Source organism: Stegodyphus dumicola, chromosome 11 (genome assembly GCF_044657685.1).
Source record: "Stegodyphus dumicola isolate Sdum_Otavi_A_Nest chromosome 11, ASM4465768v1".
Lineage (NCBI taxonomy): Eukaryota > Metazoa > Arthropoda > Arachnida > Araneae > Eresidae > Stegodyphus > Stegodyphus dumicola.
In genome coordinates this window covers 153,684,315-153,697,760 of record NC_140778.1, presented here as the reverse complement: position 1 = coordinate 153,697,760, position 13,446 = coordinate 153,684,315, and positions in this window count along the sequence as shown.

The following is a 13,446-nucleotide window of genomic DNA, read 5'->3' as shown; positions in this document are numbered from 1 at the left end:
CCTTTTCGCCTGTTTGCTACCTTGGAACTGTCCACACTTGTTTTTGAGCGCAAATGAACTTCAGCAAAGAATAATTACAGTAACCAACTTCGTACGGCATTTCTTTACTTACAAAGCAGGTACATTTTGTAACAACATTTTAACGTGAAAATCTCACATGCACAACAGAAATCGCTTTTATTAAACGCATATTGGTGGAAAAGAAAAACAATGCTTAGTCTCAAAACGTTAAAACATAAACAATCTTTTTGGGCGTTAATTTTGAATAAAATGCCAGTTTTGTAGCTAATTACACATTAGTTTTAATTCTGTATCAACAGAAAGTAGTAAGGTAAATTATAACTTTCTTGTCCAATTTAACGTTTAGTAAAACCAATAATCTATTCCTTCAGAGGAACTTTCCCGAAGGGTATTCATTTTGATGTTTTACAGAATTTTTCAAAATTCATCACATCAGATATTTTCTACTGCTTGTCATTTCTCATTTCCTGTTTGAATTTTTAAATCCAAGTACAGGTCCTCCAGGTAGGAACACTAAACGCATTCTTAATTAATCACTTAGTTACTTCTGGCTAGGAGTATAGTATTTTATTACATGTATCCTTTAATTTATCTTCTCCCTTTGATGCAATCTGCGGATATTCATGCGAAATTCTTTTAAAGACTTTTTAAATGTAATGCTGTAAGTGAAATGGTTTTGGCCATTGGGTGAAAACTTTGCTTTTGGTTTTCACAATGGTCATTCCAAATAATTGTCTAAAAGTTTTCATGGTAATTTGTTTTTAAAGTTGTTGTCGGATAATTATAATGTATTTCAGTGTTTTCAATTTATTTAGAGGTGCCTTTAATTGTCTTTAATTATTTTTTTCTGTTTCTGTTAGTTATTGCAAATTTTGCTTTTAAACTTTCACTGTAAAATTTTAACTATGGATTCATAAAAATTTATAGCGTTTTGTATGGCATGTGTTTTCCCCCCTTTTTAAGTTTACAGAAGAAAAGAATTAAGAAATTTATTCCATTTAAATTTTGTTTTCGTATGGCTTGCTGTTTAAATTGAAAGTAAAAATTGGACAGGATTTCTATAATTCGCCCAAAATTCTAACTAACATCCTTTTGCTCATAAAACTCCAGAAATGTATGAAAATAAAACATTTCGAGTTATTTCAAAGTAAAAAATTTACTATCTCCTCGAACTGCGCTGTTTAAGTCCTTAGTAGTCGTGGCTTAGAAAGAGTGACGTACTCTAACCACACCCAATTTTGTTCCCGGTAGTCGCAGAAGATCGCATATTCTTCACGCCCTCTTTACTTTTCTCGCCATTTCATTTTATTTCTACATTATGTAGTTGCTATAATTTGTACATTATGTAATTGCTATAATTTCTACATTATGTAATTGCGATAATTTCTATGTTATGTAATTGCATCCTGTAATTAATGAATGCTAGCATTAAAAGTATTGTGAACACGAAACAGTAACTATGTACTCTAACTATAATTTGATTATACTTTACTTATTCTAAGTATATATAATTCTCAAATTTTGTCATGTTATAAATATTACTTATGTTTCGGAAAAAACTTAATTTAATAAACAATGATAGAAATATGTAAATTTTACGTTGTTATTTTAAAACTCCCACATTAAATGCGACTAAAAATCAAGTTCAGTTATTATATATTTACTTGAGTACAAAATAAAATGTAGTTAAACTCATAAAAGGTAAGACCTGTAATGTAATTATGATCAGACATTAAAGTAAACTGTTTTCTTTTCAATGGAGAGCTAGCCACGCCCCCTCCCCTTGTTTACGTATAAGCACAACGTTTTGCCATCACATATAAGTTAATTACGAATATCACTTTTATTATTATTATGAAAATGTAAATCTGAGAACTATATATGTTTCTTCGTGTACTTTACACAAAGAAAATACTCAAACTCTTTCTTGAAGGCCATTAAAACACACATTTCGATTATTCTACTTTTTTATGCACATTCTAAAACATTCTTTTACATAGACAAGAAGTCAGAAATGTAGACATTATTTTGCTGTAACAATTCAGTGCCTTTTAGTCAATTTAACTTTCACATCTACGCGTACAAAATCAGAAAACACACTGAGAACTTGAAACCAACTGGCGTTTTACCTCACTTCGCTTAGTAAGGTAATCGTTTCCTTGCCCTCAGGTGCCATGGCTTATTTCCTTCCCCTGGCTTCAGTTTCTTCCTACTGCAATAGCAGAGACGCCATCTCCATGTATTTTAACCTCCTTGAAAAACCCTGTTTCTCAAAATTCTGAAATTACCAGGTCAGGTCATAGGTCAGGTCATAACATTTCATACAAGTTCCGTATTAATGAAAGTGCATTACTCGATCTATTTTATCTATCCATTTAAGGCTTTAAGAGTGGTGAAGTGTATATCCAAAAAGGCGTATATGAGTAATGGTAAAAATACTTGATGTAAGAAATGTCGAAAAGTACCAGAGGTGGCACCATCTAGGTGCGAGAGAGTGAACTAGAACTGAGTTTAAAAACATCTAGTTAAATTGTAAGTCACGTGGCCTATTCCATGATGTTGATTGGATGAGTCAAGAACTGTAGAATTACATAATTTGCGTATTTTTTAAATAATAAAAGCATATATACAGGTGCAGTAACATTTTTGTAGAATGAAAAGGAGTAAAATACTTGAGATAAATAAAAGAAACAAATTCTGATGCATAGTAGATAAGTAGTAAATAAAAATCTTGCATATATAGGTGTGTCCTCCTGGACCAATAGGAAATCTTGATTATAAGTACAAATTCTTGAGTAAATAGATGTAAAAAACAAATGCTTTACATTCAGACTCCAAATATAAAGCTAAAGTTGATAAAATATATACAATTTAAGCAAATCTACCACTGAACATTATGATGAATGGTGCGCGGTCGTTTATAAGGTTGGTCTATTGTAAAACCATAATTTCCAATATTTTGTATAATAGCAGAATGATGGGTAGAAAGGTTTTCATAGAATTTATGAACACTTTTGAGTATTTCTTCATCTATAGTAGTATTAATTTTGAGGTCATTGTGAAGTACGATATTGCGAACAAACCATGGAGCTCCAGTAATGATTCTAATAATTTTATTCTGTAAAACTTGTAGTGGTTTTCTATTACTTTTGGCAGAAGCCGCCCAAACTGGGGAGCCATACATCATGACAGGTCTAATTAGTTGAAGATAGATAATGTGCTTGGTTTGAAGGCTAAGTTTAGAATGATGATTAATGATGGAGTAAACGCTTAAGTAAGCTTTTCTGGTATTTTCACAAATACACGAGATATGGTCTTTGAAATTAAGTTTCACATCAAGAGTGATGCCTAGATACTTAACAGTGTTGGCTCTGATGACAGGACTATTATTGATTTGCAGAGGATCACAGACAGGGTTATTATTGCTTCTTTTAAAGATAATATTGGTACTTTTACTTGGGTTAATTTTAATTTTCCAGTTTTGAAGCCAGTTTTGCATATTATTTACAGCTTGTTGAAGTTTATGCTGAGCATGTTTGGAGTTGATAGAAATAGAAAATATGGCTGTGTCATCAGTGTATTGTGCAATTTCTGTACCAGGATGTTTAGGGAAGTCATTGACATATATTAAATAGAGGAAGGGAGCCAGATTTCCTCCTTGAGGTACCCCCGCCATAATTTTTCTGCGAGTAGAGTATTCATTATTGATTTTAACTTGAAAAAAACCTATTGCTCAAATAGCTATAAATAAGATTGATGATTTCAGGAGGAAAATTGTAGTGAATTAATTTGTATATTAATCCAGTATGCCAGACTTTATCAAAAGCCTTTTCAACATCCAGGAATAGAGCAGCAACAGTTTCTTTTTTATTGAAGGCTTCTCCAATCTTTTCCACAATGCGGGAGACCTGATGAATGGTAGAGTATTTCTTACGAAGGATATGGTGAGAGGATACTATTATCTTGTGCAAACTGATATAACCTTTTTTGAATGATTTTTTCGAAAATTTTTGAAATGGAGGGAAGAAGAGAAATAGGTCTATAGCTGGAAGTAAATTTATTTTCTTTTCCAGGTTTTTTGATGACAATGATTGTGGCAATCTTCCATGTCTGAGGAATATAATTATTGCGAAGCAAGCATTGAATAAGTTGACAAGATATATGACAGCTTTTTTAGGAAGGTTTTTAATTGCATTGTTAGTAATGTTATCATAGCCACAGGCTTTCTTGCTATTGAGAGATTTAATAATTTGATTAACTGCAGTGGGACTGGTAGGTATGGTTGCTTTACTCCTATTGGAATGAATGAAATTTTTTACTTGCTCTTCAATATTATCATCAGTAGGGTGTGGGATATTATTAATTTGGAATTGCTCTTCAAAGGTATCAGCAAAGGCATTTGCAATATCTGTAGGATGATGAATAGATTTATTGTTGTGTTCTATAGGACCAATTTTATTATAAGGATTTCTTAACTTTCTTGCAAGTTTCCATACAGAGTGATCAGTATGTGAAAGATATTCAACATAGCTATTCCATCTGTCTTCTTTATGATCATGACAGAGCTTTTGTACCCTATAATATGCTCCTTTATAATTGATGTTATCTCTAGGATTTCTGTTCTCTGCGAAATTTTTCTGAGCCTATTTTTGTTTTTGATTTCTTCCTTGATATTATGTGGAAGAGAGTAGTCTTGTTTCTCAGCATTTAGGGTAGCTTTATTGATGGCTTTAATAATTTTATTATTAAGTTTTTCAGTGGCTTCTTCTATTAAATTGTTGGTGGTCATTTTGGTAGTAGCATTAATATTATTATCAAGGATATATTTGAAGTCCACCCAACTGACTTTGGTGGGGTTTGGAGGCATATAGTGAATAAAATTATAAAGTGTGAACATGATAGGATTGTGGTCAGAGTCAAGCTCTTTTAAGTTGATAAGTTCAGGAATTTGCGGAATATTGCAGGTGATAAGAATGTCCAGAACATCTGGGGTATGGTTATGATGAGAACTAATATGGGTAGGATCTGTGGTAGCCAGGATATTGATAGTGGAGTTTTGCATGAGATTATAAAGTCTGATACCATTACTATTAGTGAATTTAGAGTTCCAAGCAGGATGCTTACAATTTAGATCACCTGCAATGATAGTAGGATATCCAAGGTTACAAATATATTCAATTTCAGCAGTGTTGAGTATTTTCATAGGAGGTTTGTAAACAGAGACTATTAGATAGGGTGTATGATTATTGCTGTAGGCTAGGCATGCGCATGCTTCAATGCTATTGAAATCAGGCAGGAGGAATTCAGTATGTTTTATAGAATTTTTTGCAATTATAGCAGTTCCTCCACCAATATTATGTAGTCTCTTTTCTATAAACAGTGTAGTTTGCTATTTTAAATTTTTTATTTGGCTTTAAGTGAGTTTCATTTAATAGCATGAAGTCCAGGTTTTTATTATTGATGAATTGATTTATTTGTAGATGTTGCCTAATAATACCATTGCAGTAGTAAAATGCTATTTTAGAATAATTGAGTCTATTGCTGTTATTGATCATGATTGATAGAATCGTATATCTTTAGAGCTTCGAAAGCAACCATCATTTTTTCGGTAGTATTAGATGCTTTGCAAAAATCATCATATAATTCGTAAATAGACGACATAAACATGATAAATTGATTTAGATTCTCTTCCGTGCGTTCACGTGTGCCTGTTGGTCTATTGCATTCATTAATTTTAGGAGTGGGGTTATTATTCTGCTTATTTTGCTGCTGTTTAGTTGTTTTCTTTAGAGCAGCTGAATATGTGTTGACATTTCCTGATTGGTCCGTTGAATCACGTGGTTTATTTTCTGTTTGAGGTGCATTGACCTGGTTATTTGAGCGAATAGGATTTTCTTCAATATTTTTCATAGCAGAATAGTTGATAGTGATAGGATTTGCAGTATTTGTACTATTATGTTGGTTATTTCCTGGTCTTCTGGGGCAAGTTATGGAAGATGCTGGATGCGGTCCATGACAAAGGGCACATACAGCATCATAATTTTGAGTGCCCTTAAAAGGACAGAGATGAGATCTATGATTCTGTGCACAGCGTACACAGCGAGGTTCATTATGACACGCTCGCTGTGTATGATTATATCGCTGGCAATTATAGCATTGAGTGGGCCCTGGTTTGGAATTATATTTGATTACTCGTACCCAGAGACCGATAATTTTTTTCTATGTGCATGAGTTTTTTGCCTTCCTCTGTACGAGGAGCTTCAATGTAGTAGACCGGTATATAGTTAGACTTCCGTTTGGTAATTTTTGTAAGATGCTTGACTTTGATGATTGGAATGCCTTGAGCCTTTAGATCTTCTTCTATTTCTTGTTCGGTCAGATCATTAGGAAGGTCTTTTATGATGGCACGGACAGTTTTTTCAGAATGTAGTACATATGAATGATATATGATTTTCTTTTCTTTGAAGTGCTCTTGAATTTTTCGGTATTCTTGCAGGTCAAAGACCTTAATTATTAAATTTCCTCCTTTTAATTTTCCATCAATTTTAGTAATGTTGAATTTATCAGCAAGTGTTTTATTTAATTCTTTCCAGCTAATATTGGAATCAGTGATAACAAAAGGAGGAATTTTGTTAGCATATTTTTGAGGATGTTGGAATTGATTGTTATTGGTTTCAGTTTCTATTGTAGTAATTTCATTATTATTTGTCTTATCTTTTTGAGTAGCAGTTTGTGCATTTAGTAAAACATCAGAATTTAATGCATCAAATTTGTTGGTGGTAGTTAATGCAGTTGAGTTTTGACTAATTATTTTCTGCGGAGATTTCTGTTTGGGTATAGTTTTCCATCTATTGCTTTCCAATTTTGTGTATTTTGTAGGAGTGGTTACATAATTATTATCTCTTTTACTTTCTGGATTATTTTGTATGTTTTGCACTTCAGTGGGTGTTTGCGGATTTTCGCGATTTTTTATGGGAGAAAGTTCATCAGATACAGGTGTATCTAAGATGGTGTTGTTATGGAAGATGCTGGATGTTATGGAACTTCAATCTCATCTTCAATTTCTAGTAAACTTTTCCTTTCCTCTTGTGTAAGGGAACCGTTATTTTTGGTTTCTAGATATGTTTCTCTTTTGCTTTCAAGTTCTTTTAATCTGTCTAGCCGCCAAAAGGGGGAGCCAGGCGTACGCGTTGGTTTAGTGCTTTGCGCACCGCTTCTAGTGAGCATTTTTCAGCTAAATTGAGTAGAATAGTTGTTTAGTAGTACGCTATTTACGTGATGCCAAGAAGAGTCCCTAGCATGACCAAAAACATACTTACAATAGTCAAAGAAGATCTAGAAGTTCTAGATGGCCAGTGGAATAAGCAATTAGTCAGAAGTGACGTAAAGGAAGAAATTAAGTTTAAAATAAAATACGTAAAATTTAATAACTAAAAGAATTAAGGCAATTATATGGCAAATCGTAAAACGAGGAGCTCGAAAAAATCCAACCTTGTCCCTAGGGGCTCAGCGATGTATGTATGTATGTTTCTGAAATTTCCAATAATTTACACAAGCCTAATCCTTCTAAGGATACTCAAAAAACGGACACTAAAAAAACGCACTCGCCCGCTCGACTCAGACGGGTTTTCTATTTCACCCAAACATCTTATCATCACAAAAATCCAATCAAATAATCAAATTAATGTCAATAATAACTTGCCTAGCACTTCTAATTCATTTAATAATATTCAGCACACCACAGAAACCATAGAACCACCTATTCAGCAGCCGGCTGTCAATCAAAAGCCAATAATTCAGGCTCCACCCCCTATATTCATCAAACCTCAGTGGAACGGTGCCTTGGTACACCAGGGTACCTGGGCCGAAGGCCCTACCCCATGTAGAATATATTTAGAAGTTTCGAATTGCTGCTTTTCATTAAGTTTATACATATTAGTCTGATCAAGTTTTCTTTTTTTTTTTTTTTTTTTTTACATTCTTAAGTATATTTAGAATTTTTTAATTTTTTTGGTGGATTTTAGGGATTTTTTATATATTACCAGAAGGCCAGAAAGCTGTCGAGTGATGAGAAATCCTAGAAACAAGATGTGAAACACAGGCAGTGCCCAAAGTGATGCCAGCCCTTGGCAAATAAATATATACAAATTTATATACATACATGAGAGTACAATAACAATAATAAAATAAATATACATACTGAAGGTGTTGCTAAGAAGACAATAATAATATAAAGCAGAGAAGCCATTACTATGCTATGCCATTACATGATCCATTCATTTAATATGGCCAAAGGCCTGTGTTTGTTGTCCAGATTGTATGGGTCGTACTCAGGTATCTTAATGGCAGGGTTTCCAATCTCTAACTGCCTGCTATGAAATCGTTTGGCAATTTTGTAGTATACAGATTTAAGCGGGCGCACGCCCAGTTCCTCATGAATTTTATTGTTCCTCACGTACCATGGTACATTGGCAATTTGCCTGAGAGTGGAATTTTGGGCAATTTGTAGCTTGCCCCGATACCTGTTACATGAGTACGCCCATACAGGACATGCATAGCATAGTAATGGACGCAAAATGGATTTATAAATGAGTAACTTGTTATCTATAGTCAAAACACTGTTTCGAGCAATTAAGGGGAAGAGTTGAGCTTTACGGGCTCGAAACTTATTAATAATATTTGTGATGTGTGGGTTCCATGACAGAGTTTTATTGAGGATCACCCCAAGATAAGGGACTTGCTGGGCCCAGGGGATGGAGCTGCCGTACATTACCAGGTTTTTTTTGAACTTCTTCTTCCTGGTAAACAGGATGGCTTGAGTTTTATCTATGTTGACCTTAATCTTCCATTGAGTGAGCCAAGTCTCCAGTGCATGTATGTAATTTTGTAGATGTTGTATAGCTGAACCAGCAAATGCACTTTGTGTGAGGATTGCTGTGTCGTCAGCATACATAGCCAGTGTTGTGTCCTGAGTTGTAGGGATATCGTTCACGTAAATATTAAAGTAGGTGGGCCCTAAAAGGGACCCCTGCCCTTATGGGGTGTAGATTAGAATTTGTTCCTGAGACGTGAACGACAAAGTTTCTACCTGTTAGGTAGGATTTAGTGATGTTTGTGATGTAATCTGGGAAGCCCAAATTGTGTATTTTGTAAACTAGTGCCTCCAGCCAGACCCGATCAAAGGCTTTGGCTATGTCAATAAACAGACCGCCAGTAACTCTCCTCTTGTGCAGACCATCCGATATAAGCTCCACTACCCTGTAGAGCTGGTTCGTGGTTCCCAAGCCTTTCCGGAAACCGAATTGGCTTGGGATTAAGATGTTGTGTTGCTCCAGGTGATGATTTATTCTTGTGAGAAGCATAGCCTCGTAGACCTTGCTCATGGAGGAGAGCAGACTGATCGGCCGGTAAGCAGTGGGGTCGGATGCTGGTTTCCCCGGTTTCAGTATGGGTACAATTTTTGCCGTTTTCCAGGCCTGTGGGAAATGCTGTAATTGCATGATCCTGGTGAATATCTTCGCCAGGATGAAGATGATCTTAAGTGGCATTTTCTTTAGCATATAGTTGGTGACCCCATCCAAACCAGGGCTTTTCCGCTTCTTGAGTTTATTGACACAGTCAAGGACCTCCGAAGGCATAACCGGAGGGATGTTATTTATGTTTGTATTTGTTGTAATATTGTTATGAAATGTGTAAACAATGTTTTCTGTTGGAATGTCATGTATGTTGTTCGTGCAAAACTGAGATTCCACTTGCATTGCTAACAGTTCTGCTTTCTCAGTTTCGGTGTAATGAATCCTCGTGGGGCCTTTAAGGGGCGGAATTTTGTTGCAGCATTTTGTATACCTAGAAACAGCTTTCCACAGAGAGTTATCGTCCGTGGAAAGTGAGTTAAGGTAGCTGGTCCAGCGTTGCTGTGCTTGCACGCGTGTAAGAGACTTGACTTCATTGGCAAGGCGATTGAAAAGGGTTTTGTCTTCACGACATCTGGTCCTTTGGAATAGCCTCCGCGCAGCATTTCTCCGTTTAATGAGTGCTTGAAGATCACGGCTTCTTGTGTATGTCCTTTTATGAATTTCGACTTTTGCCTTTTCGTGAGCTTCTTTGATCTTTTCTGTGAGCTCCTGAATGAAACTATCAATGTCATCCCCAGTCTGTATCGTAGGGAGTGTATAATGTATGTTGTTGAGAGCTTTGGCAAAAATATGCCAGTCTGTTTTAAAGGCTCTTGTGTCTGCTGTGGTATACCTACTAATGTCCAGAATCATCTTAACCGGATTGTGATCCGATGACAGTTCATCCAGCACGGAAATATCCAGTGGAACACTGGTATTTCCGAGCAGGAAGAAGTCAAGGATCCCGGTGGACCTAGTGGTGTACCGTGTTGGGGTTTTCGGAGCTGCTATGTGTAATCCAGCCGAGTGGGCTAAGTTGAAAATTACACGTCCAATGTCGTTTGAATTATAGCAGTTCCATGCGCGGTGTCGTGCATTTAGGTCTCCTCCTAGGATAATGTGTTTACCTAGACTCAGTAATATTTGTAAATCAGCCAGGACTGCAGAAACAAGACGTCCTGGGGGAATGTAAGTGGAGACAAGAATGTATGTTGTGGAAGTGTTTGTTGTGAGTGAAATTGCAGAGGCCTCCACGACCGAAAGCTGCGGTACTGTGACTGGAAGATGTGGGATGCAGCGTTTAATCAGGAGCGCTGTTCCACCTCCTCTTGGGCGGGAGATTACCGGATCTCTGTTTGACCTATGGACAACATAGTTTGGTACATAGATAGGAATGGCTGGGCCAAGCTTGTGTTCTTGTAGGAACATAACGTCAGGAGTGTACTCATTTATAAAATCTCTTAGCTCATGAATTCTATGAGATAATCCATTTGCGTTCCATGTAATTATGTTTAGCACAGACTTCAAATTATACATTATTTGCAGTACTTATAGATCCAAAAAGTTCTTCAAATAGTTCAAATAGAATAAATAATTTATCTACAGTATTTTGAGTAGCCTGTAGTTCAGGCATTTTTTCGTGATCCTACGTATAACAGTGACAAAAGAGATTCCATTGAACATATTGATAATATCCTTAATTAATTTAGACATTTCGAAAAGGCCAGACAGGCCCACATCGTTCGTGTTAACTGGCTTCTCAGATTTACTGGCCATTTGCACCGTATTTTCTTTTTTAGCTGCCTCAACCGTGCTCTGGGGAGTTTTCCCGCTTACAATATTAGCAAAGGAAATTCCGGGTTTTAAATGGCTTTCTTTAACAAGTACTTCTTTTTTGTTTTGCGATCTGGCACCCTGAGGAACTGGGAATTTAGGGCATCCGCGATAATTCGCAGGATGTCCTGCCTGCCCACAATTACAGCATTTAACATCAGCAATAAATTTGCTGGAACACTCCTCAGTTTTGTGGGTGCCAGCGCATTTAACAGAGCGAGGTCTTAATTTACAATTTTCAGATGAGTGATGGAAGTGCTGGCAATTATGACATTGCACAACACTCCCATTCACTCTATAAGGTTGAATGCTTACATAAAAATTCAAGAACTTAGTAATATCATAAATTTTTTCGATTTCTGGGGTTCGTTCAACGTGAATTTGGAACAAGGGCATGGGGACTCTTGTCCTAATCCTGTGCATTTGTGCTACTTTTCGTACTTTATAACCCAAGTTGGTCAATTCTTCATGCACATCTTCCGGAGCACAATCGATTGGAAGGCCTCTAATGACCACTTTGAGTGGCCTATCAAATTTAGAAAGTATAATATAGTGATCTACTTTCTTTTCATCTAGAAATTTGGAGATTTTGCGATGGTCATCCTCGGTCTCCGGGAAGATTTTGAGGAAGTCCCCCTGCACCTTGCCCGCAAATTCACATTTAACATTATCCCGCAACACCTTCATAAATTCATTATACTTTATATCTGGCTTCACCATAATTGGTTTGGGTTTTGGAATTTTCGCGACAACACTTTCCATTACCACATCATCGATATCAACATCAGGTTTGCTATTAGTATCCTGAGTACTCAATTTTTCAAATTTATTGGCCAGTGGCAAATCGGCGTTGCATTTTATTATTTTGCTAGGGCGCGCAGTGGTTTTCGGCAGAATGAATCCATCTGCGTCCCTATCATCATTAATTGAACGCTTAGAATATTTTTTCGAAGGGCGCTTAGGCCTAGGTTTTGGTGTCTCAGCCAGATTACATTCATTTGTAACATTAGACTTAACATTAACATTATCATTACTAGTACTTAAATCATTAGCAACAGAACATAGGTTTTTCATTAACACATTTTGACAAGCACTTTTTACACTATCTGAATTTAAATTACAACCAAGGGCAGAAGCAGCACTTTGGCACTTACCTTCTAGGCTGGATCTCAGCGTTGCTCCAATTAGTTGATCCTTGTCCAGAGACTGTCGGATGCGTTTCACTACCTCCTCTTCGGTCATCAGGTTTAGAATATTTTTACACGAGTCTCCCCGCGCAATGAGGTCCGTGTTGATTTTTGCCACCATCTCCACTCCGCGACAAAAATCATCATAGTTCCAATTTTCCTTAGCAAAGAGTTCCTGCCAGTCCAGATCAAGTATTCTATTTCCATAATCCATTACATCGGCGGCGAGTCCACACAGTATTCCACTAGGCGTTTTCTTATCCATTTTTTCCTTGACCGGTAGCGGCGAGAAATCACTGCCCACCATGTGCGTCGAAAATACACTATCACCACACACAAAAATCACAATCGAAGCACTATACTAGATCCGAGAAATACACATTGAGCACAAATAAACTTGTAATTCAATATGAAATCACGAAAAGACGGGTAACAGCCAAAAAACACAAAACCATCCAAGATGGCAGCGAAAAAGGCGCAGGCAAGCACGAGGAATCCACGGAGCGCACGAAAACACGTCCTACTCTCACCAAGTCCTGAACGGAAGTCAAATATTCATCAAACCAAGAGCTGACTGGTATTTTCTCTTAACCCAGCTCAAAAGTCACGCTACTTCTGTCCAGTCAAAACAGGACACAGATTTCTTAAGACTCACTACTGCTAATGAAGCAGACTACAGAAGAGTAGTTAGATTTCTAACTGATAATCGTATAGAATTCAAATCTCATATACTCAAGTCAGAAAGACCACTGAAAGTTGTTATCAGAGGACTTCCCTCTAACACACTTATCAGTGTTGTACAAACTGCGGTGGAAGTACTTGGTTATAAAATACATAAAATCTCTCAGCTCAAGAGATGGAAAACCAAAGTGCCTATGCCACTCTTTTACCTGCAAATTTATAATAGCCTTAGAGCCGATGAAATTTACAACGTGACTGAACTACTAGGCACTGAGGTAGCCATTGAACACTTCAAGGGACAGAAGGGACCATCCCAGTGCTGGCGATAC